Source organism: Tenrec ecaudatus, chromosome 15 (genome assembly GCF_050624435.1).
Source record: "Tenrec ecaudatus isolate mTenEca1 chromosome 15, mTenEca1.hap1, whole genome shotgun sequence".
NCBI classification, from domain to species: domain Eukaryota; kingdom Metazoa; phylum Chordata; class Mammalia; order Afrosoricida; family Tenrecidae; genus Tenrec; species Tenrec ecaudatus.
Genome location: NC_134544.1, coordinates 100,650,877 through 100,675,370, shown reverse-complemented (window position 1 = coordinate 100,675,370; position 24,494 = coordinate 100,650,877).

Sequence of the window (24,494 nt, the reverse complement as noted above, 5' to 3'; positions counted from 1 at the left end):
TGTCTCATAGTGGGGCCAGCCATATGGCTCACTCTGTGCATTGGCTGTTTGGAAACTATACCAAGTATATCCCTATGAGTGTAACTGACTGGTATAAGGTCTGGGATCCATGAGCAGTTTGCTCATGCCACAGTGCCACCGCTCCACCAGGAGAGTTTTATAAAGCTCTCTCCAAATCAGTTTGAATGCAGGCAGATGAATCAAGTTAGAAAGCAAACAATTGAATACAAGTGGTGATTATGGCTACTTACCAGGAAGAAGTTCTAATAAGACTGGGAATGGCATTGTGAGAAAAAGGCCAGGAAATTTGAGCTGAGGTTTTTCTTTCCTATAAGACACTGCACCTGCTCATTCTTCAAGGGCAGCAAGGGCTGAACTCTGAGAATTTCATTATAAAACCGCACCTCATCTGCGCTACAGCACTGCTGTTATTCAGCTGTCACAGACTGGGCTACTCGAGGGGAGTCAAATCCAATAAAAGGCATCAGTGCCCCCATGTGGGGAGATGCCTCCCTGTCATGTCAGTAACCTGTGACATGATCTCATGATCTCACTCTCTAGGAGACAGCAGACAGCTTTTCTCTCCGCTCAGCAGCTGAGATGCCTCTGAGACTCCTGCTCTGCAGCTGCATCAGGCTGAGGGTTTCTGCCCCTCTCAGGAAGGGGTTTCTCTCACTGTGCATCTTGCACAGTAATACATGGCCGTGTCTGAATTCTTCAGGCTGCTCCACTGCAGGGACATGGTACTGATGGATTTGTCTGTGGAGATGGCGACTTTTTCTAGGAAGGATGGGTTGTACCTGGTTTCAGAGTCTCTAGGATCAATCCTTCCTATCCTTTCCAAGCCCTTTCCAGGTGTCTGCCTAATCCAGTGCAAATAGTAGCTGGTAAAGCTGTACCTAGATGTCTTACAGGAGATCCTCAAAGGTACTCCAGGTCTCTTCACCTCTGCCCCAGACTGCACCAACTGGACCTGGGCACAGTCCCCTGTGCAGATAGGATTCAGAGATCAGAGATTCCCTACACATACACACACACACACACACACACACACACACACACACACACACACACACACACCCTCCATCTCAGACCCTGTGGCAATCCTGACCTGGGAGAAGAGCAATGAGGAGAGCTAGGGGGGCAGACCCCATCTTGCAAGGAGGTTCCCTGCTGGGTGAGAGGCTGCTTCCGTGTGGAGGTGGCCTGTGTGTATAAAATGGACATCTTCCACTTTGCATATTTCTGTCCTGCCCTCCATGTCAGACTCTTCTAACCTTAAAACCCTGGAACCCAAGGCAGGGAGAGGTGTGGGTCTTGGGACTGCCAGGAAGGACAGAACCTAATCCTAATAACATCACACACAACACACACACACACACACACACACACACACACACACACACACACACACAGGCATTGGCATCTTAACCCCAGACAGTATTGAACTGTAGATCTCCACCACTCAGTGCATCTCTCAGTCCACACTCGGGGCAGAATGGTTTGAAACGGGGTGTGAGACTGAAGCCCGAGGAGGCTGAGGCCCTCACAGACAGTCCCTCCTTATGGTCCGTGGGGAATTATGTTCAGGATAGAATGTATCTCTGTCTCCTTAGTGAATAGTTTGAAGAATCTGATCGCCCAAATGATCCCTTCTCAGGAGACCTCTCAGGTGTGTCCTAGCGCCCAGATCTGCCCTGTGCTTCCTGCTGCCTGAGGAGGGTAGACAAATCTCAGGGAATGTCAGCTTTACTTGGAGTGTCAGACAAATCTGTGCAGATTAAAGCCAAAGATGAGTGTGTCACTCTGAATACTCATGGTCAACCTGGCCCTTGTCACCGTCTCTCTGACAGTGGAGCTCTGTTCAGAAGAGAAGTTAAAAGTCAAACATGGGGAACATTTCACCTTCATCAGTTTAGTAATCTGTCTAAACATTTCTCTGATCTACTCTGCTCTAAACTAAAGAAAACCATCAATGGGTTAACTTTTCTCTCTCTGAGGAGGAGGCCTTGGGGTTCAGGGAACACAAAGAACCGCTGACATAACTACCCAAAAAGAAAATGTCCTACATCTGAGTTTTGAGGGTCGTGACTGGGGACTTTAAAACACATGATGTGCAGCTAAATGTCTCTCTCTTTCCAGAGTGATGATAATTGAAGACACTTCGAAACCATTTGTCCCATGCTGTAATAAATCATGGATAGAGTCTCCTGAACTCTAAGACACGAAGAAATAAATGGTGCCTTTCTATCAGTACCTACGACTATGGCTGTCAGCGTCCCTTCAGGTCTGGGACTGAACTCACCCCCTCAAATAATCCAGTCAAATAATTGACAAGCCTACCAGAGAGCAATAGTCCTGGGGAGATACAATTACCTTAGAATAATCCAACTTCTGTGATTAAAAGGGCATCATTTATCCAGGGGAAAATTCAGAATGTTTGGAAAGAAAAGGTAATTGTAATAGGAGCTTGTGTGTATTTACAGTCAATGAAATGAAACAAGAGTGTATGAATAGTTGAATGAACATTAATCTTCTTGCTATACCTTCACACAATTCACAAGAACATATAAGGATAAAAATAGAAAATAATATTAAAATGTTTTCCTTAGTTCTCTCCTCTGGTGGGGAGAGAGCACCTCAGGTTGTTGTTTATGAACTTGGGGTCTCCCAAGAACAGAACAAGAACCCAGAGAAGATGCCCTAATTCCATGTTCATTCTCCTCCCTCTGCTCTCTGGAGCTGACGGTTATGCTAAAAAACATCTAAATATCAGTTCTCAGAGACAGGAAGAGGACTAAAAAGCATGACAAAGAGGAAAATAGGGTAGGGAAGGCCCAAAGGCGGCTAGGAAACCTGTAGCTTGCTCCCCATGCACTGAGTCTTGAATCTGGGTCATGTGCCTGTTTGTCCTGAGACCCTGTGCAATACATCCCAACCTTCCCTTCATGGTGCTTACAATCTGGTCTCACATAGCTCCCCTGACCTACTTTTGTCTGCATTACCACACGCATCAAATAAGTGCTATATTCCTGTTGTGGGGACCCAGGTACTTGAGATAATCTCTTGAAGAGTGAGTCATTGTTTTTTTTTTTAAACATTTAATTAGGGGCTCATACAACTCTTATCACAATCCATACATATACATACATCAATTGTATAAAGCTAATCTGTACATTCTTTTCCCTAATCATTTTCTTTTTTTCCTCCTCTTTTCTTTTTTTTTACATTTTATTAGGGGCTCATACAACTCTTATTACAATGCATACATATACATACATCAATTGTATAAAGCACATCTGTACATTCCCTGCCCCAAATCATTCTCAAAGCATTTGCTCTCCACTTAAGCCCTTTGCATCAGGTCCTCTTTTTTTCCCCCCTCCCTCCCCGCTCCCCCATCCCTCAGGTGCCCTTGGTAATTTATACATTGTTATTTTGTCATATCTTGCCCTATTCAGAGTCTCCCTTCCCCCCCTTCTCTGCCGTCCATCTCCCAGGGAGGAGGTCACATGTGGATCCTTGTAATCAGTTCCCCGTTTCCAACCCACTCACCCTCCACTCTCCCAGCATCGCCCCTCACACCCTTGGTCCTGAAGGTATCATCCACCCTGGATTCCCTGTGCCTCCAGCCCCCATTTGTACCAGTGTACAACCTCTGTCCTATCCAGCCCTGCAAGGTAGAATTTGGATCATGGTAGCTGTGGGGAGGAAGCATCCAGGATCTGGGGAAAAGCTGTGTTCTTCATCGGTACTACATCGCACCCTGACTGACCCATCTCCTCTCCTAAACCCCTCTATGAGGGGATCTCCAGTGGCCGACACTTGGGCCTTGAGTCTCCACTCTGCACTTCCCCTTCATTCAATATAATATAATATGATATGATATGATATGATATGATATGACATGACATGACATGACATGACATGACATGACATGACATGACATGACATAACATAACATAACATAACATAACATAACATAATATAATATAATATAATATAATATATATATACACACATATACACACACACATATACATATCTTTTTTTTTTTGCATGATGCCTTATACCTGGTCCATCTTGCACCTCGTGATCGCACTGGCTGGTGTGCTTCTTCCATGTGGGCTTTTTTGCTTCTGAGCTAGATGGCCGATTGTTCATCTTCAAGCCTTTAAGACCCCAGACACTATCTCTTTTTTTTTATAACATCCTTCCTCCTTATGAAACACCTCATGTAGTAGCTTGTGCATTTAGTGATCAATTTATCTCAGGATAGACAAGAGTGTTCTCTGAACACTATCTGCCTGGACTCAGCCCAAACCCCTAAACCTGAATGCACAATGACACTAGTGTCTGTTGAACGAGTATCTCTTTCTCTGTGTTATCGATCTATACATTTTCCTATCTCTGCTGTCTTTCTATCTATCTATCTATCTATCTATCTATCTATCTATCTATCTATCATAAATCTATTAATTGGTCTATCAATCTGCTGAACTATCGATTTAGCTGTCAATTTTCTCTATGTAACCTGTCCATATCTCATATCTCTCATCTATCTGTATTTTTATGATCTATGTTTATGTTTCCATTCATTTCTTGCTTAACTTTATTTCTGAAATAAATCCAAGCTTAACGGGAGCAATATGTTTTGTTTTTGTATTAGTATGCTATATATTGGACACTGATTCTAGTTGGCTAGACCCATTTATTTGTTTGTTTACTTATTAAATTCTTGATGTCCTCATGACTTTTTATTTAATTAAGACCATAATTGATCATATTAAATTGAATTACTTCACTATTCGGTGGAGTTCTGCTATTACTTATTTATTGCATTTAAAATATTAGCCAGAATTTGTATGATGTATTTTGAAGGAATAATGTTATATTCTCAGCACCTGTCTGTTAGTTCATCATACTGTGGTGGCTTGTGTGTTGCTGTGATGCTGGAAAATATCAAATGCCAGCAGGGTCACCCAAAGTGAGAAGATTTCATCAAAGCTTCCAGACTAAGAACAGACAATGCAGAAAGACCCCACTACCTCCTTCAGTGGAAGAAGTTTGAACATCGTATGCATATCTTTGAAGCGTTGTTAAATACTGACAGTCTAAAGAAAGGAATTAGGAAATTGTTGAAGCTACTGTCAGAGGATGGGTCCTTCAGGTTCAAGGACACTCAAAATGTGACTGGAGTCAAGCTGGTTTCTTGGAGGGGAGTTGGCCATGAGGATGTAATTTGGGTAAAGCCTCTGGGAGTCGACCCATCAGGATCTTCATTTGCTGATGGGGCATGACTCAGGTAAAGATAAACAGCTCCAAAAGTCTTCTAATGATCAAAACTGATCATTTGCATACTATAAATTTAGGAAAATTGGAAGGGGCCAAAGATGAAATGGGATGCTTGAAGTTTGCTTGTTATCCTAGGCATTCTGAGCTTAAATGAACTTAAATGGTATTGCAAGCTGATCAGGAAATCATAAGATTTACTATGCCAGGAACAACACAATGAAGAGAAGGGGATGGCATTCATTGTCCGAAAGGATCTTGCTAAACCCATCATGAAATACAGTACTGTCTGTGATAAGATCATATCTGCCTTCAAGGAAATCCAACCAATACAACTATTATCAAACAGTACTTGAAAAAATGCATTTGCTGTAAACTTTAACATACAAATAAGTGAGGTATAAGACTAATAAATAAAAATTATATTTTTTGTGCTCCTTCCTCCCCACTTTCTGCTGTTGAGATTTCAATTCCATTATTATACATCCTACATGCAATAGGTCTGATTTTACATATTTATTATACATTAATCTTGCATTCCTTTGTCATAAAAAGAGATAAATTCGTTGGGGGAAACAGTGTGATGGAGAAGCATCCCCGGACAACAACAAGAAACCAGCCCTGAAATGATGCATCTGCACCTGCCCCTGGGGTGTGTCCTGTGATCTGTGGATTCTGAGTGGCCCCTGCGGCGCAGGTCTCTCCCAGCAGGGAGTTCGTGTCTGGGTTCACACTGACTCCCTCTCCCTCTTTTCTCACAGAGTACTAGATGGCCTTGCCTTCCATTTTCTAACCTTCTATTTGCCAATAAACTGTGTTTTTGTCATTGTCTCTGGAGGTGGTAATTTGAACCTTCATGGAGTCTGTATAGTTGTCAGTACAGAGATGGAAGTATTTGCACAGAGAGCTAAAGGAAGGCTACATACCAAGGTATTTCTCCCCGCCCCCCCACAAGGTATTTCTTATTCTCCCCGCTTGAGGGGCTGTTAATTTCACGGTATTGTAGTGATAATTTCACAGGAAATGAATTTCTTTATTTCTCATCTCAAAGTTCATAACCAGTAAATAAAGAGAAGATTCAACTAAATATCCTGCGTCACTGCCTCAGCGAGTACAGCTGCCCTCCCCTCAGGTGTCCTGACGCTCTCAGGATGTGGATTTCTACAGCATGTGTCTCACACAGGAAGAGGTGGCAGTGTCCTCGGAGTTCAGGCTGCCGATCTGTGGATAAGCTGTGCTGACTGACACAACCCGAGAGACGTCTTCCTGCCTTGTGTGAAGCCCTGGGCATATGTTGACTTCCAGCCCTTCCACCAAAGGCCTTTTCCTGGTGCTCATCACACCCGATTCATACCGTAGTTGGAAAAGGTGGATCCAGAAGTCTTGCAGGACACCTACTCTCCTGGCTTCTGCACCTTGGCCTCAGCCGGCACTAACTGCATCTGGGCATGCACACCTGTGAGGAAGTAAACCAGAAGGTGAGGGCTCTGGAGCTGCCACAGTCTTCTCTCCAGCCCCATGTCTTATCTTACCCAGGGCAGCTGCCAATAGGAAAATAACGCTCCACAGTCACTCCTTGATGAGTGCACTTTGGTGTCAGAGGTTTAGGTGTAACCTATGCCGAAATGTCCTTGTTTAATAATGTATCAAAGGAGATGTCTTCAGGTATCAACTCTGTAGGGCTCTTGTGCATACATATAATTCACATTCATGAATGCATTTCTGGTCTACATCAGGTATAAATAAGAGAAAACTGGAGAACTTGACAGAGCCACACACCAGGATAGCTCCGCTGCTCATCTCAAATGTGATCTGGAATCCTGATGGCTAGTGGTGGGTGTATCTCATGATGTGGGTTGACAGCTGGTCACGACTGCTACAGATGTATCCACTTATACTCCACCCCTATAAGTTCACTGACTTCATAGATGGGGTCTGACAAAATCAGCTTCTCATGGACTAATACTGACCAATCAAGAGGGCCATTCCTCTGTGTCTGTGATGAGGTATAGTGATCTTTCACTGACTCACTGGGGTGGGTGTGGGGGGAGTCTTACTCATTTTACTATGTAATCCTCACTATTACTACTTATGGAATGAGTGTATTTTCACAAATAGCTATATCTTCCATGAACTTCTATATTTTTACTCATTTAAAATAATGTATACCAAAATGTTATTTTAATAGGCATGAAGCTTTCTTATTTCCTCTCTTCACATAAAAACCAGCTCACAAAAACGTATTATAAGAAAATTGAAAAACAACCAATGAAATAATACAAAAGTATGTAAAGTACTCAGAAAACTTTCAAAACCAAGCAATACAATCTTTAAAATATAAGGAAATATTTCTTTATCCCCATAAGTCTGACAGAATCCCCCAAATAAATTTAATAATTGTGCAAGATGTACTGAAGATATATTAATAAAATTAACATAAGTTGTAAATTTTAATTTAAAAATTATATCAGTGTTGTGAAAAAAGATTAGTGAGAGCCCATAAGATTAGGACATATTTCTACAAACTCAGATTTTTTCTAGTGTACAGCACCTATTTTCTGAAGAAAAAAAAATCCTTCCTTGCCTGAATGGTCCTAAAACAATTCAAGTGCTCAGGGCTCGAGGAAACCCATTACTCATTGGATGCTCTTCGTTTACAGGTCAGGGAACTGATTTCTCAGGTTTCAGCTCAAAGAACCTAGGGAGAAAACATAGGGCTGATCAAATGTAGATCAGTTTCCCGATGCTGGGTGATGAAACATCCTATATTATCTGTCCACTCATCCCTCTATAATGTCTTGTCATGTGGAGATGACCACAACTCTCTGCCCATAAACAAGCTCTAGGGCCTCTTGGACACCTGACACTCCATTTCCACTCTGGACCCCTGCTCTGTCTCTCTTGGACTGTCTCTTCCTCTCTGAGTCAGGCACCTGCTCCTTATTCTGCAACATGAGCCGTGGGTGCACTGATGCTGGAAGTCCTTGCATGCACCATCAGAGAACTGAAGTGAATTGACATATCAAATGTCATCCGAAATCTAGAGGAGGTCTACTCAGATGGGAAGAGCTGTGTTCTGCCTACCTGAATCAGAAGCTACCAAACCCATGTATTTGTAAAAACAAAACAAAAATGTAAATTCAAATTTTATAAATTTCTAGAGACTGAGTATTGTTTACTGTGACAGTGAGAAACTCCTGGGCCAGTCATCAGTGGAGCTCGCATTTTGTGAGCTTTGCCTATAAAACCCCTCCAGATTTTCAAGTGAACATTCAAAATAAGCCCTGTGTTTCAGACACTGGAGGAGGAGACTTTTATCATCTCAACAGACTTAGCACCAGAGGAAGGTCAATTACACTGACTTTTCATAGCTGGAGGTGAAATATTTCCCCTATCAACCACACACTCCATATCCTACCTATGAGACCTAAGTGGGAGGGTATAGTGAACAGGTATTAAATACTCAAAGATAAAGAACGGATGTACTGAAATGCAGGGAAGGAACATGGACAGACCAAACTATAAACTACAACACAGGCATGAAGGTCAGAGCCTTACTGTCCAGGTGCTATAAAAGATTCATTCTCAATCAGAAGAACACACAGAAACTCCCTGTTCTCCCACTTCATCACCATGTAGATTCCCAGCATCACAATCCTGCATTACAATTTAGAATGGGAAGAATCTGCTTCTCTGAGGAGAAAAACAAACAGAACAAATAACATATAGCAAACATGGCTATGGTCTAACACTTGCCAGATTAGCATGAATCCCCACAAACTTAGTTCTGAGAAAAGGGTGAAAAATGTTTCTACCTCGAGGAAACACTAAATACTAAGATAAATTTTCATTCATCGGAATTCATCTCATTTGTAGATTGATTTTCTGTGTTGACATACCTCAAATTTAACTCATAATTTGTATTAAATGTTTTTACATTTTATTTTACGTTGAAAACTGAACTGAGTATTTTTTCAATCTCTCAACCAATTAATATTCTTCATCAAATCACCGTAGTTTGTCACTAGAAGTGCGCAGACACTTGGTTCTGGAAATGGAGTGCTGTGTGAAACAGAGTCCTTCTTCCTAGAAGAGGGGACCGTGGGACAAAATCATCTGCAGAGTACATTGAAATCTGCAAACAAAGAGTGAGAAGAAGACAATGGATGGATGTATGGATTGCGATAAGGGTTGTACAAGCCCTCAATAAATTGATTTTTTTAAAAAGAAGAAAATAAATGTCTAGGGAATAATGATGGTGACATGTGTACAAATGTTCTTGATACAATTGATGAGTGGATACAAGAAATGTAAGAGCCCTCAATAAAATGTTTTGGGTTTTTTTTAAAAGTGAGGAGACTTAAGAGATGATCACATTCTAATAGAGAGTAAGTCAGGTGTAGCAGTGAATAAAGAAAACAAATAGCAATGAATTAATTTCAAAATATATTGAAAGTAATATGTGAAGCCAGAGGCTTCAGGAAAATCTTTCAAGTTTAAAAGACAAAATGAAAATTACTTATGATACCTAAGTACTATCATAAAGAGCAAACTTGTCATTATCCAAAACAGTGGACTAGGACTAGAATTCAGATTAGGAGCACCAGGAAAAAACATGCGTTTAATATCTTTTAGGGAGAATCCAGACTGCATCATATTTGAGAATGACATGTTTTGTATATGTATCGTCCATTTTGACTAAAGGTCACTCTTTACTAGAGACTGGAACTTCCCCATAGGGATCTCTAACCTGTAATCTTTTTGGACACCGATTGTCGGTTTAATCGTGCAAGGGACCAGCTGGTGGGTGGTAGCTGTTCACCTTTCAAACAGCATCCATGATCTTGAACTTTGTGTCGCCAGGCATTGCGACATCATCACTTACAAATACAGAGAGAAATACAGTTGACAAAAACTTTTAATTGACTGTAAGCAAGGGTTGTTCCATCTCAATCCTATCCCCCACCTACTCTGGGCTGAGAACAATAACCTCTGCTAACAGTTTCTGAGCTACGAGCCGGAAATGAAGGGAGAACATGCTTTCTGTGACGTTCATAGAGATGACCTCATTATTTTCATTCCTCTTTTTTTATTTAGTACTGTTACATCTGTCTTACATTTATATTCATGCTTATGCAAAATGAACCACATAGTAGATTTCAACAGATGAAAATGTTTTTGTCTATCAAACAATTATGAAAATGTTTATTAAGAAAACATGATTCACAATCTATTGAAAAAACAGAGTTGTTGGTCCTAGTTAGAATACAAGAAAGAAATTACTTTTGCCTTGTTTACACTCAAAATCCAACATTTATTATAGAATGTCTAATAAATAGAAAATGTAGACAAGAGTCTTGAGTGACTTCCGGATATGTAATAAAATTCCCAGAAAATGATAGAGGCAATGGTCTTAAACAGAATTGGAAGTTGTCTCACATGTGAATGTCAGTAGGTTGAGAAATACACAACTCCATATAATCAATAGAAGAGATATATCCAAAACATTTATACGTATGGTAAGAGGGAAAATAAAATAAAATCAGTAGATTTTCTAGGTAAGAATCTAACAAGAATGTGTCAGGCCTAAGAATGGCCTGCCATTTTCTCAAACTACAGTGGACACAAAGGACCACGGAACGCATCGCCTACATTATGCAGAGATAGCAAGCCCAAAGAGGAGCCCCGAACCTTCCTGGAAATGCACAACGGTTAATATAATTTCTGCCCAACATACCCCCCTTCTCCTTCCCTCAGGATCATAAAGTAGTCTTCCAAATGTTGTGAGAGAAAAAAAAACCTTGTTATTTTTTAATTACATTTTTCAGTGAACTATTTGAAACTCAACTATCCTTTTTTCATAAATTAGAAGTTCTCTCTTCCCTGGAATCCTGGGAATGGTATGATTTACCTTTAAAATAAAGAGCCAAGAGGTCATTTCCTGATAATATTCAGAAAAATGAATAAGATTTTCTTTTCTATCATTTTCCAGCCAGTAATTAATGCACATTTCCCACCTGTCATAATTGAAATCTGAGCTATACAGAAATAATAGTGTATACTATTATTAGCTCAAAAAAAGTAGATTGGCTTAATTCTGGATAATTACACGTTACTACTGAAAATGTTCTCTGAAGGAGATCTATTTAATAATAATAATGAAAAGCCACAATTCCTGGCAGGTATAGGGCAGCTATGGGTGGGTCTCACTCAATGACAGCTAATATCATTCCAACATTTCTGAACAATGCCAAGTACAAGAATTTAAAAATAATTACTTAACAATCCTGTTTAATATGTAGTCTACTTATATCAGACTATAAATTAATGTTCACTTTGGATGAGGCAAGGTAAATGATTTCTAACAAAAGCTGCCTCTGCAATTATTATATTAGAAATAGTTAATATGAAAAATATAGATAAGTTCTAGTACATGGCAAAATATTTCCAAGACAATGTTTTATAACAAAAACAAGGGAGGGGTAGACACATTTAATATAAATACCTAATACATATTTTGACATAATTCTAATAATACTGGCTTCAGAGAATAACATACCTCATTGAATGAAACCGTTTGGAAAATCAGGGATCGATTCTTCAGTTATTTAAACTGTTCTACTTGAAGACCAAAAGCGTGTGGTTGAATATACAAAATAGTTATCAACACAGGTCATTTTAAAGAGCAAAACACGCATCAAATGAGATTTCGCAAGTTACATTCTCCCTACAGGATCGTGTGCAATATGCACCTTTTTCCAACTTTGGGTTAAAATATCTACAAAACTGTGGTCTTCGAGCTCTTGTTCCATCTGCCAGTTCTTTCTGATCCTCAGGAGACAGTAGATGATACCGTATTCCATTCATCACCATCCTAAGGAACTCAGGGTTGTCCTGAATGAGGGGTTCAGTTGGGACGGTTTTACATCAGACATTCTTCGAGATGAGAGGAAATCTGATGTTAGCGAGGACATCCACCCTAAATGGCTGACGATTCGGCGCCTCATGTCTCAGGCCCCTGACAGCAGCATCATAAACCTGCTCCACTGCGCTCACGGTCAGGGGTCTTGGTTGAGGAGAGGTGTTACTCACTGAGCATCAAGTTGGAGAAACTCCTCACTTTTGGAAACAAATGAAACGCTGGTGAATAAAGGCATCTGCAGTGGCTTTCAACTCAGGACAGTCTAGACACGCTGCTAGAACGCTTAGAACGAGACAGTCTGAAGCATCCACTTTCTCTTTCGAAAATCAACACACATGTTCCTCACAGGCTGAATCGGGTACTGGTTTGCGGCATCCAAAAGAGACTGCACGTTGTTGCTATTCACAGAGATCCTAGCAGTGTAAGCACATTCCACCAGGTGTTCAATAATGTCAGGTCGGCATCTTTCAGTTCTATGTCAAAGGACTTTGATTCCAGCGTGTCAGTTGTGAACACGACGTTAAAAACTGGGCTGGTTGCAGCCAGGACCACACGATGAACAGGGATCTTTCTTTCCTGGACCACAAGAATCACATCACACAAAGTTCTCTGTCTTCGCATGTCATTCATGACTGCCATGGAGCCCACCAACAATTTCGCTTCTTCCCAAGCTTCAGGTTTCTTCTTGGTCTTTCTCTTGCTGCTCCGAGCCACCCTGGAGGCTGACATCCTCCCTAAGCTCGGCTCCCCGGGCCTGGTGCAGGCTGTGGGCTGCGGTCCCTTCTGTTGGGGAACTCTGAGGTCAGGCTGACTGCAGCAGTGTAGGAGGCGGCTCAGCAGCTGCTGAAACACCATGCTGGGCTGAGGCTACAGCAGCAGCTCCAGGGCGAGCTGGGTTGCATGCTGGGCAGAGCTGTAGCAAGGTGGTAGACAAGCCTGTGAATCCGAAAACAAGGCATTTTTGTTTGTAGGGAAGAAAAAAGGTTTCCAAAGAGAAAAAAAAATAAATCCTCTATCCACAAAACAATGATGATCTTATGCATAAATGATTCTAAATATGCCATAAACACTATAGCTGATAAACAGAGAAATGTTGTTAGCTACATTTCAGCATACAATGTTAACTTGGTAAATCAATCCTTACACATTCACTGCTAATCACCATCTCGCAAACCATTAACCCTTATATGTTAATGTGCTGAGTATCCTGACAACACACTGATAACTAGCTGAAAAGCCACTCATCCTCCAGAACTTCTACTAACACCCTGAGCATCGCCTGATGCCCACAACAACGTCAACATGTGCTTAACAAATCCAATGACTATGCACACCAAATGTAACCTAATGCAGTTATTCCAATTCTTTGAATCAGTGTCACAGCCTGGACTGTAGTCTATCAACGTAACCCTAACCTTATGACCCTAAATCTTATATTCAGAAACTACTTCTGAGAACTCTAATCCTTAAGCAGTAACTCTACATCATTATACCTTAACATGTACGCTCCTAATCAACTCAAAACATAATCTGTTAGGCAGAAACTTTCTAAACATAATGACCTTTAATCTGTCCGCCAACATCTGAATCTCAAATCATCACAACTGACTCCTAATTCTATTGCTTGATTCTTGTTCTTGAGCCAGGAACACTGATTAATCTCAGGACTTGGCTTCTGATCTTAAGTACCGACTCTGCCTCTAGCACACTAAAACCCTAAGCTAAGCACCGAACTTAACACACCAAAAAACGCATGCTGCTAATTACATGTGTGGATTTGTCTCCTCTCGCAGATTTTACCTAAATATAAGGGACTGCGAGAGGTAGACATGCAAAATTAGGAAACACCAACACATCCTCTGTTTTCAGTTAACGTTTACAAATGGTTCATGAAATTTGGCAAAATGAAGGGATATATAAATGTTTAAATATGACATAAGGCATCATGACCGAGTTCCATCACAGGACTCTTGTGGTCCTCAGCTCTACTGTGTCCTACACTCAAGGAGCCTTCTCTGCTATTAGACATATGCAGGGATGTGTTGCCCAATAACCAAGGTGACCAAGAGCTCAATTGTACTTACTCACTAATTTGTAGTCACAAATTCACCTGGTTTCTCCCTCAAAGATGTAGTGAAACAGTGTTTAATGAAACAAATAAATAACTGGTTATTCTACCTTTGATCCCCCCCATTCCATCTTTCCCAGGGACCCTCATGTCACTAGAGATCGAGGTGGTATCAAACTAAAAGTTCCTTCATTGGAACAATGATCCCCATTTTTCATTACATTGGATTTTTCCTCAGACTTAAGGGCTGTGAGGAAGATGTAGTACACCCTTCTAACCCTAAATTATTTGGTTCTGTGACTACTTGAGTTTCTAGTAAAACAAACACTTAGCCTCACCAGACATACTTCAAGTAGGAGCTGTAGCTTCACCCCTTAAGTGTAAAGACGTTATTCCCAGGGACATCCTGTGGGTCCAGTGCCAGGAACGCCCTCTCAGCGCACACTGGGCTCTCCACTCATGGAGAAGTAAGTCCTCAAATAATCACTCGTGATAACAATAGGCCAACCTGCTGCTGACTTAATCGGTTAAATCCTGACCAGGCACCCTGGGTGCACGGATATCTAAATATACCCTGGAATGAAAGCGAGACCCGGATGTGGACAAATCAGCAACCAAGAAGCCATTAGTGGAGGTTTCAGAGTCAGCGTGTTAGCACAGGCTGAATATCTTTGAGCTCAACCCAGGGGCTTCCGGAGGCAAAAGGCTATGTTCCTCCCTGAGCTTGTCTTACATACCTACTAGCTGAGGGTACCTGGCCTGGAATAGGTCCCCATGCCCAGGTTCCAGGTACTTTTACCTTGCAGGAAGCACAAAACATCCAAGCAAGGATGATCCACTGTCTTTCCACACACAGCCTGATCTGAAATCCAAATCCGCCCCAATTTCAGCACCTTGAATTATCTGCATCCAGGTACACCTGGATCCTGAGCAGGAGCTGGAAATAAAGGAGGGAAGGTGAGAGGCGGATTAAAGGGCAATTACCTGTAATTACTTCAGCATCATTATTAAATTGACGTAATTTATACTCCAGGAGCCTTCCTCATTGGAATATCCATCCTTTGGTGAGTCCAGAAAATCATGGGTTCTCAACCTTCCTAAGGCCACGATCCTTTAATACGGTGCCTCATGTTGTGGTGATGCCCAAACATAAAATCATTTTCATTACTACTTCACAGCTATCATTTTGCTACTGTTATGCATGAGGAGAACCATGTGAAAGGGTCGTTGGACCCATAAAGGGGTCACGACCCACAGGTTGAGAACCACTGGTCCAGATGAAAACAGAATAAACCCGGGGTGGATTGGGTGAAGTTGCTGTGGGAGGTGTTCTTAGGAAACACATGGCAGCTCTGGGAACACCTTGCACACACAGACACACATGCACACAGGTGAACACATGAAAATATTAGCAAACAAGACACCGGGTAGGGCAAGATATGACAAAATAATAATTTAAAAATTATCAAGGGCTCATGAGGGAGGGGGGAGCGGGGAGGGAGGGGAAAAAAGAGGACTTGATGCAAAGGGCTTAAGTGGAGAGCAAATGCTTTGAAAATGACAAGCAAGCACAACGGTTTGTTTGAAGATCTCCAAGCAACTTTGGCTACAGACCTAGGAAGAGACAAGGATCTTTTCCTGGAATTATACATGGAATTGTATGGTATGTGAAATGTATTTCAATAAATATTTTAAACTTAAAAATATATATGAAAATTATAATTTATTAAGGTTCATGAGGGAAGAAGAGTGGGAGAGGGAGGGGAAAATGAGGAGCTGATATCAAGGTTTCAAGTAGAAAGAAAACACTTTGAATATGATGATGGCAGCATATGTACAAATGTGCTTGACAATGGGTGAATGCACAGATTGTCATAAGAGCCATAAGAGCCCCTAATAAAAGTATTTAATATAAAATAAAGCATTAGTATTGTAAAGCATAGTACCTATATTTTGAGAGCAAAATCAACTCCTCAAACATGGGAGACTTCCTCTAGTTTTTGGAAGATGCCCTGGAAACATCCCGATGTGTTATGCAAATTCACAAACAGCATTGACTTCTCTGGAGGATGCAGAGAGCTTCAGCATCTATAGAACTTCTAAGGTTAACTCCGTACCTTCAAATGCTTGGAGTGCAGAGGCCTTGTGAAAGTACAACATGCCTGCAGGGAAGGAGCGAGACTCAGGAGCCACTGTCATATCCAGCTCAAGGGAACAATTAAGGGCAGGTTCTGAGGGGGCTGGGTGGGTTTTCCTTTTTGGTATGTGGCATTCCCTTTTCCAAAATGTAATTTAAAACAGAATTTGATAAGGGATGCTTGTGTCAAATTAAATATCGAATTCTACAGGGAATATTTAACTGGTTTAATAAAAGAATGAGGACCACACTAAAAGCGGTGAAGATGGGGCCCGCATTTTTAGGGAGTGTCTCTAACTGTGGTTGACATTTCCATTAATCCAATTCTTTCTCATAACAACCCTATAGGACAGAGTAGGACTGCTCTTGGAGGATTCTGATTCTGTAAACCTTCATGGGAGTAGAGAGCATTCTCTTTCACCTGCAGAGCCATTGGTGATTTAGAATGACTGACCTTGCATTTAGCAGTCCACTGCATAATATACCCCACATGCAGGGCTCTCCAAGATATCTAGAACATTCTTATTCAACATCACTTATGGCTATATAAGTAGAAGGTATGCAAATAGACCCCTCTCCTGCTGATGAAACCATCCCAGTTCCAACTCTGAAGCTCTTGGAGAGGTGCTCCAGCTCTGGAATTCCCAAGTGACCCCATTCAGGACTGAACACATCTAGTCACCATGGAATCTGCATTGAGCTCAATTTTCATTTCTAGAATTTCAAATGGTACTTTGATGGAGAGCAAGTGCGTATGAGGGGGCATGAGTGAGAGCCAGTGAATATATTATGATTTTCATGATCAGGATGTTTGTGTGTTTGCAGGTATCCATTGTGAGGTGTAGCTATGTAATCTGAGGGAGACGAGGCAGCCTGAGGCTTCTCTGAGACTCTACCCTGCAGTCTCTGCATTCCCTATCTGTGTGTATAATATTTACTGGGTCTGCTCAGCTCCAGCGAAGGGACGGAAGTGGGTTTCATACATTAATACTGTTGGTAGGACATGCCACACAGACTCTCTGAAGGGCCAATTCACCATCTCCAGAGACAATGGTAAGAACATACTATATCTTCAAATGGACAACCTGAAATTCAAGGACACAGCTGGGTATTTCTGTGCACAAGACGCACAGTGTGGTAGTTACATAATCTGGTATAAATGTGGGACTTGAGAGGATAAAGACTGAAGGGGTGGACTCTAGTCTGTCAATCGGAGCATGGCCAATGAGGCTTCTGTGTGGGCATGGTCTTCTGTGAATTCTGGGGAATCCAATATTCCTTTCTTGGAGGTAGAAGACACTCTCTATACTCCCTAGGAGACTCCCTTCTGACAAGGCTGACTCCCTGTGAGACATCCCTGAGAAAAAGCCACATGGACCTACCCTGATGCAGCCCTGGGTGCTGGAGAATCCATGTAGAGACCCCTGCCAGCACTTAGACGTTTACAGTGCTACTGGATCCAAAGACTTTCTACCCACTGGCCTGTGATCATCTTGCATTTGGGATCATGGCATGTATTTCATGAGTCTGAAGAGGACTATATAGATTGGATATGTGGGCTAATACTGGAGTTACAGTCTTGGACCTGACTGGGGTGAGATGCTTCCTTAATGTACAATTGCCCTTTATATAAAAATCTCTCTTATATACAATATATGTATGTCTATGCATTTTTTTCTCTAGTTTACCCAGACCAACACACACAGTGAGGGGAAGTCAGAGTTAACCCAGACATGAACGTACCCTCGTGGAAGAGGTTAGGTTGCAGGGTCCCTCAGGACCAACAGAGCACAGGACCCAGACCCAAGAGCAGGTGCAGGTGGAGCTGACCACTGGCTTCCTGTTGTGTCTGGGGATTCTTCTCCTTCTCAGCATCCCTCAGGGAATCGGTGCATCTCCTCACTTCTTTCTTAAACACTCACCCAATCTCCCTGTGATGGTAGGATGATTTTGAACTTAGCTTCTGTTCTGTTCCCCCCTCTAACTCCCCCCAAATGTCCCATATTAATTAGAAATTCCTACATCTAGGATAAATTCTCTTCACATCATCTGCTTTCTCAAACACTTTACACCATGCTTTCAATACCCCTCCTGTATTCCCTCCTACCTCAGTATAACAGGCCTTGCTGTGCACAGAACCTCACTTTATTTTATATATATATATATATATATATATATTTAAGACAAAATAATATAAGAACTTAACAACAGTAGCCCAATCCTATATCAAGTCACCTGGCTCCATTCATCCAGATATTTTCTTCTCTGAGTTCATTCGTTTTATTAATTCACAGCTCCTGTCTGCCCTTTTCCCCACAGACTAATTTGAGAGTCAGTTTTTTCTACAAATGCAGTTTGTTTAATTTAGTAGTTTTGAATATTGATACAAGTGTGCGAAAAGAGAGACAAGACACCTTTTATGCTTAGTGTCAATGTGCCTCCACATAACTCACCTTCCTTCCTTCCCTATGTCTCCTTGTCCATGGGCTATACAAGTCCTATTCTGTACAGGGCACCCACAGCTTCCCTATGAGTTCTGTGGGTGGCTATGCCTCCATGTATTATTGAGATCAGAGTATCCTTCTCTAGAGATGTGCACAGGGACTGATTTTCCCTCAACTGGCACTGTGGCTGCTGTAGTTATGATCGCATATTTCTGAGTCAGTCACACACAGAGGGAAAGGCTGTGGAACCAAGACACAAACACCCATGCAGGGAGAGGGCGGGGTTCAGGGATCACTCAAACCCCACAGATAACAGGGGTCTTTGCGGGTAAAATGCAGAGGAGCCTAAGCAGGATTAGTTAAATTCTCAACCTATTTCCTCTACCTGCACAGAAAACGTCTCTGCCACAGACCTCCACATTCTTGTAGCTCAGTGTGTGTATGTTCTTGTATGTACTTTATATGTTTGTTTGTGTGTGCTAATATACATGAACTATTCTTTGCATTCATATACTATACTATGTGATAGAATTTGTAGTCTGCTCTGCATTTATTTTATTATTATAATTCTAGTATATTTTAGTGTGTCTATGTGTTTTTTTCTTAAGTAAATGCATGTGTATTTATTAATCTGAGGATAGTGTATGAAGATTTGTTAGGTCTACTACATGTGTTCATTTGTTCATAGTATGCATGTGTATGTTAATATGACTGTTAGAATACAAATGTCATTGTGTGAGTTTCCTTTTAGCGTGTGTTCACATTTCACCTCTATGCGAGTATGTGTTTGATAATATGTATGCATTAATATGTGTGTATTTTGCTGCAGGTATTTTATCCACTCAAACAGGAAGATTCTGGAAAAGACGGATAGGCACAGGGGCTACAACTTAAGGCTAAAATATAAGAACAGTTGTGAGATTGCCTCAGGATTGGGTGGTGTTTCATTTTGTTGTATTTAGGATCACTATAAGTCATAATTGACTCATCAGCTAACAATATTTTATCCTATGTTTTCTCTGGGGACCTTAATAAAGAAATATCCTTAGTGTTTTACAATTTATTTTACAATTCACAATGTAAATTCTGAGGTGTTCTCTTTGAGAACACCACAGACACTGCAAAGATTTTAACACATAAGACAAGAAAAGCCAATGACGAGGCCAATGACTTCAGAATTCTCCTCACCAATGGAAACCAGGTTGTGATAGTTCTCCAACATCACATTCTGATATAGAGCCTTCTGAGCAGGGTTCAGGAGCTGCCATTCCTCCCAGGTGAACTTTACAGCCACAACATTGAATGTAAGTGATTCCTGTAGTAAGAGGAGTCAATTTAATGGCGTATTTTACACTTGAAGATTTTAAAAATATATCTTACAGTAAAGAAAACAAAACAGTAATAAAAACGATTGTGATAGTGCATTCCATGTGTGGTAAACTTAACTAGGTGGTGACTTCAATTGCAGCTGCTGTCCCAGATGTGATTACATTGCTTGAGCCAATGAATACTTCTCCTGGTACATGGTATACAGCTATTGATCTGGCTAATACCTTCTTCTCAATACCAGTCTCAAAGGACCACCAGAAGCAGTTTGCCTTCACCTGGCAGGGGCAACAATATACTTTCACAACTCTCCCCCAGGGGTACATCAACTCTTCTGCCCTGTGCCATAATTTAGTCCGAAGGGACCTTGACCACCTGTCTATTTCACAAAATGTCACACTGGTCCATTACATTGATGACATTATGGTGATTGGACCCACTAAGGAGGATGTATAAAAGACTCTAGGTTCATTGGTACAATATCTGCGTACAAGGGGTTGGGAAATTAACCCAACAAAGATTCAGCTACCCTCCACATCATTAAAATATCTAGGGGCTCAGTGGTGTGGGGCATGTCGAGATATTCCTACTAAAGTGAAGGATAAGCTATTACATTTAGCTCCCCCAACGACTAAAAAAGAGGCACAATGCCTAGTCGGCCTCTTCGGATTTTGGAGGCAACATATTCCTCACTTGGGTGTTCTACTTCAACCTATTTATCAAGTGACATGAAAAGCCTCCATTTTTGAGTGGGGCCCAGAACAAGAAAAGGCTCTTCAACAAGTTCAGGCTGCCGTGAAATCTGCTTTGCCACTGGGACCATATGATCCAGCTGACCCAATGGTGCTAGAGGTGTCAGTTGTAGATAAAGATGCAGTGTGGAGTCTTTGGCAGACCCCTATTGGTGAATCACAGCGTAGACCATTGGGCTTTTGGAGTAAAGTCTTGCCATCCTCTGCAAACAACTACTTCCCCTTTGAAGAGCAGCTGTTGGCCTGTTACTGGGCCTTGGTGGAGACTGAACGCCTCATCATGGGCCACCAAGTCACCATGAGGCCTGTATTACCTATCATGAACTGGGTATTGTCTGACCCACATTATCATAAAGTTGGACATATGCAGCAAAACTCCATTGTTAAATGGAAGTGGTATATGCGAGATCGGGCCAAAGCAGGATCTGAAGGAACAAGTAAGCTGCATGAAGAAGTGGCCCAAAGGCCCACAGTCTCCACTTCTGTCACATTGCCTCCTTTCTCCCAGTGTGTACCTATGGCCTCCTGGGGAGTTCCTTACCATACTTTAAGTGAAGACCAAAAAAGTCATGCTTGGTTTACGGATGCCCCTGCACGATATGCAGGTGCCACTCGTAAGTGGACAGCAGCAGCACTGTAGCCCCTTTCTGGGATCTCCCTAGAGGACAGTGGTGAAGGGAAATCTTCCCAATGGGCAGAACTTCGAGCAGTGCACCTGGCCATTCAGTTTGCATATAAGGAAAAATGGCCAGATGTGAGATTATATACTGATTCATGGGCTGTGGTTAATGGCTTGGCTGGATGGTCAGGGAATTGGAAGGACCATGATTGGAAAATTGGTGACAAGGAAGTATGGGGAAGAGGTATGTGGATAGACCTCTCTGAATGGGCCAAGAAAGTAAATTGTATCTCACATGAACGCTTACCAAAGGATTACCTCTGAAGAGGAGGACTGTTATAATCAAGTGGATAAGATGACACGCGCTGTAGAGACTGGTCCTCTTCTTTCCTCTACCACCCGTTATCACCCAATGGGCACATGAACAAAGTGGACACGGCGGCAAGGATGGAGGTTATGCATGGGCACAGCAACATGGACTTCAACTCACCAAGGCTGACTTGGCCACTGCGACTGCTGAGTGCCCCATTTGCCAGCAACAGAAACCAACATTAAGTCCAAGATATGGGACAATTCCTCGGGGAGATCAACCAGCAACTTGGTGGCAGGTTGATTACATAGGACCACTTCCAACATGGAGGGGACAGCGTTTTGTTCTTACTGGAATAGACACCTACTCTGGATATGGATTTGCCTTCCCTGCACGTGATGCTTCTGCCAAAACTACTATTCGTGGACTTACACAATGCCTCATCCACCGGCATGGCATCCCACATAGCATTGCTTCAGATCAAGGAACTCACTTCACAACAAATACAGGGCGACAATGGGCCGATTCCCACAGAATCCACTGGTCGTATCATGTTCCTCATCATCCTGAAGATACCGGCTTGATAGAACGATGGAATGGGCTCCTAAAGACACAATTACGGTGCGAACTAGGTGGCAACAACTTGTAGGGCTGGCAATGTTCTCCAGGAAGCTGTGCATGCTCTAAACCAATGGCCAATATATGGTGCTGTGTCTCCAATAGCCAGAATACATGGGTCCAGGAACCAAGGGTTGGAAACTGGAGTGGCACCACTCACTATTACTCCAAGTGATCCTCTTGCAGCATTTTTGCTTCCTGTCCCAGCAACTCTCTGTTCCTCTCAGCAACTCTGTGTTCCTCAGGCCTGGAGGTCCTGTTCCCGAAGAAAGGAACTCTCTCACCTGGAAACACAGCACATATTCCACTGAACTGGCTGCTGAGAATGCCCCCTGGGCACTTTTGACTTCTCATGACTTTGGATCAACAGGTCAGGAAGAGTGTCACCATACTGAGTGGTGTGATTGATCCTGACTACCAAGGAGAAATTGGACTGGTACTACATAATGGAGGAAAAGAAGAATATGTCTGGAATCCAGGAGATCCCATAGGCCGACTGTTAGTGTTACCATGCCCTGTTATTAAAGTAAATGTTAAGTTACAGCAACCCAATCCTAACAGGAATTATAATGACACAAACCCCTCAGGAATGAAGGTCTGGGTCACCCCATCAGGCCAAAAATCACAGCCAGCTGAGGTGCTTGCTGAGGGCAAAGGTAATGCAGAATGGGTAGCAGTAGAAGGTAGTTCTACCTAGCAGTTACGACCACGTGATCAATTGCAAAAACGAGGCTTGTAATTGTCAATGTATTTTCTTTGTATGTGATTATTGCATATATTTCCTTTGTTCAAGTATGATATATCAGATATAATTTGACTCAGTGTGTTTTCATTTACATGTATGATAGATGATTGATGATAAGTATAAGTGTGATTTCATTAATATCTGGAAATTATATACGTATGAATGGGTAAAGAGTTGTATACAGGTGCCAGGTTGGCAGGGGGTGGATTGCGATAATTTATTGTGCCAGCCTGGCCGATAAACACAAGTAGGATTAATTGAAGGTCAGAGGGATAAGTGGCTCTGTGAGCCTCACCTTGCTTGTTCTGTGCCTCAGTTTAAAGGGTACACTACCTGTGGGATGCCTAGCCTGTGGTCTGTGTCGCTGTAAGTTGAGGTCCCTTTAATCCCACACGATTGGAATGTTCATCTCTGGAGCTGGGGACCGACAGTTTATGACAGTTGGGGACCTGCCCTGCTGTTTGCTGCCTGGAAATATATAGCCCAACTCTCTCTACAGAAGGGGATTGGCAACTGGTGGCTCTTAAGCCTTAAAGGACTGCTAGTGTCTCACTGCTGTATAATTTAACTGTTAATTTCTTGTATTATCCATCTGTATATAACTTAATGGTTCATTTCTTGTGTTATATATCTACCTTTATAAATATATTTATATATAATTACTAGCAATCTGGTTTGTCTCTCTAGAGAACCCTGTCGAACACATGCTCTCCAAGGGGCCCCTTCTAGTTCTGTTGGGTGGATTCCTGGAGCCCACCTAACCTTGCCTAGGCAGGGAAGGTGCTGGGTTGGCCTAAGAAGCCATCATAAGAAGAGGGAGAGAGAGAATGCCTGCAGGCATGGTTTGAGAAGGGACAGTGAGACATTGGCCGGTCATCTGACCTGTTGATTTGGTTTTGTTAGCCTCTGCAGCCACATGGTTCAGAATGACCCAATGGATTAGGGATTTTCCAGCTTCCATTTCCTTGAACAACTGCAAGCCGCTTGTGTGACCTGCCTTGAGAGCTACTTCCACTCTATGAGTCAACAGCTTGCTGTCTGACCTTCCCATTTGGATTCCTCAGCTCCTGCAACTTATTATCTGACCAGATTCAACAACTTCACTTTGTGAGTCAGTGGACTGTTGCCTGATCTGATGATCTGGTTCATCAGCCTTTGCAAACACATTAATGAGGTGAACCCTACAGACTGACCCCTGACCTCTATACAGATCTGGGACTCACCAGCTTCCACATCTTGAGGAGGTATTTATTTACTTGAT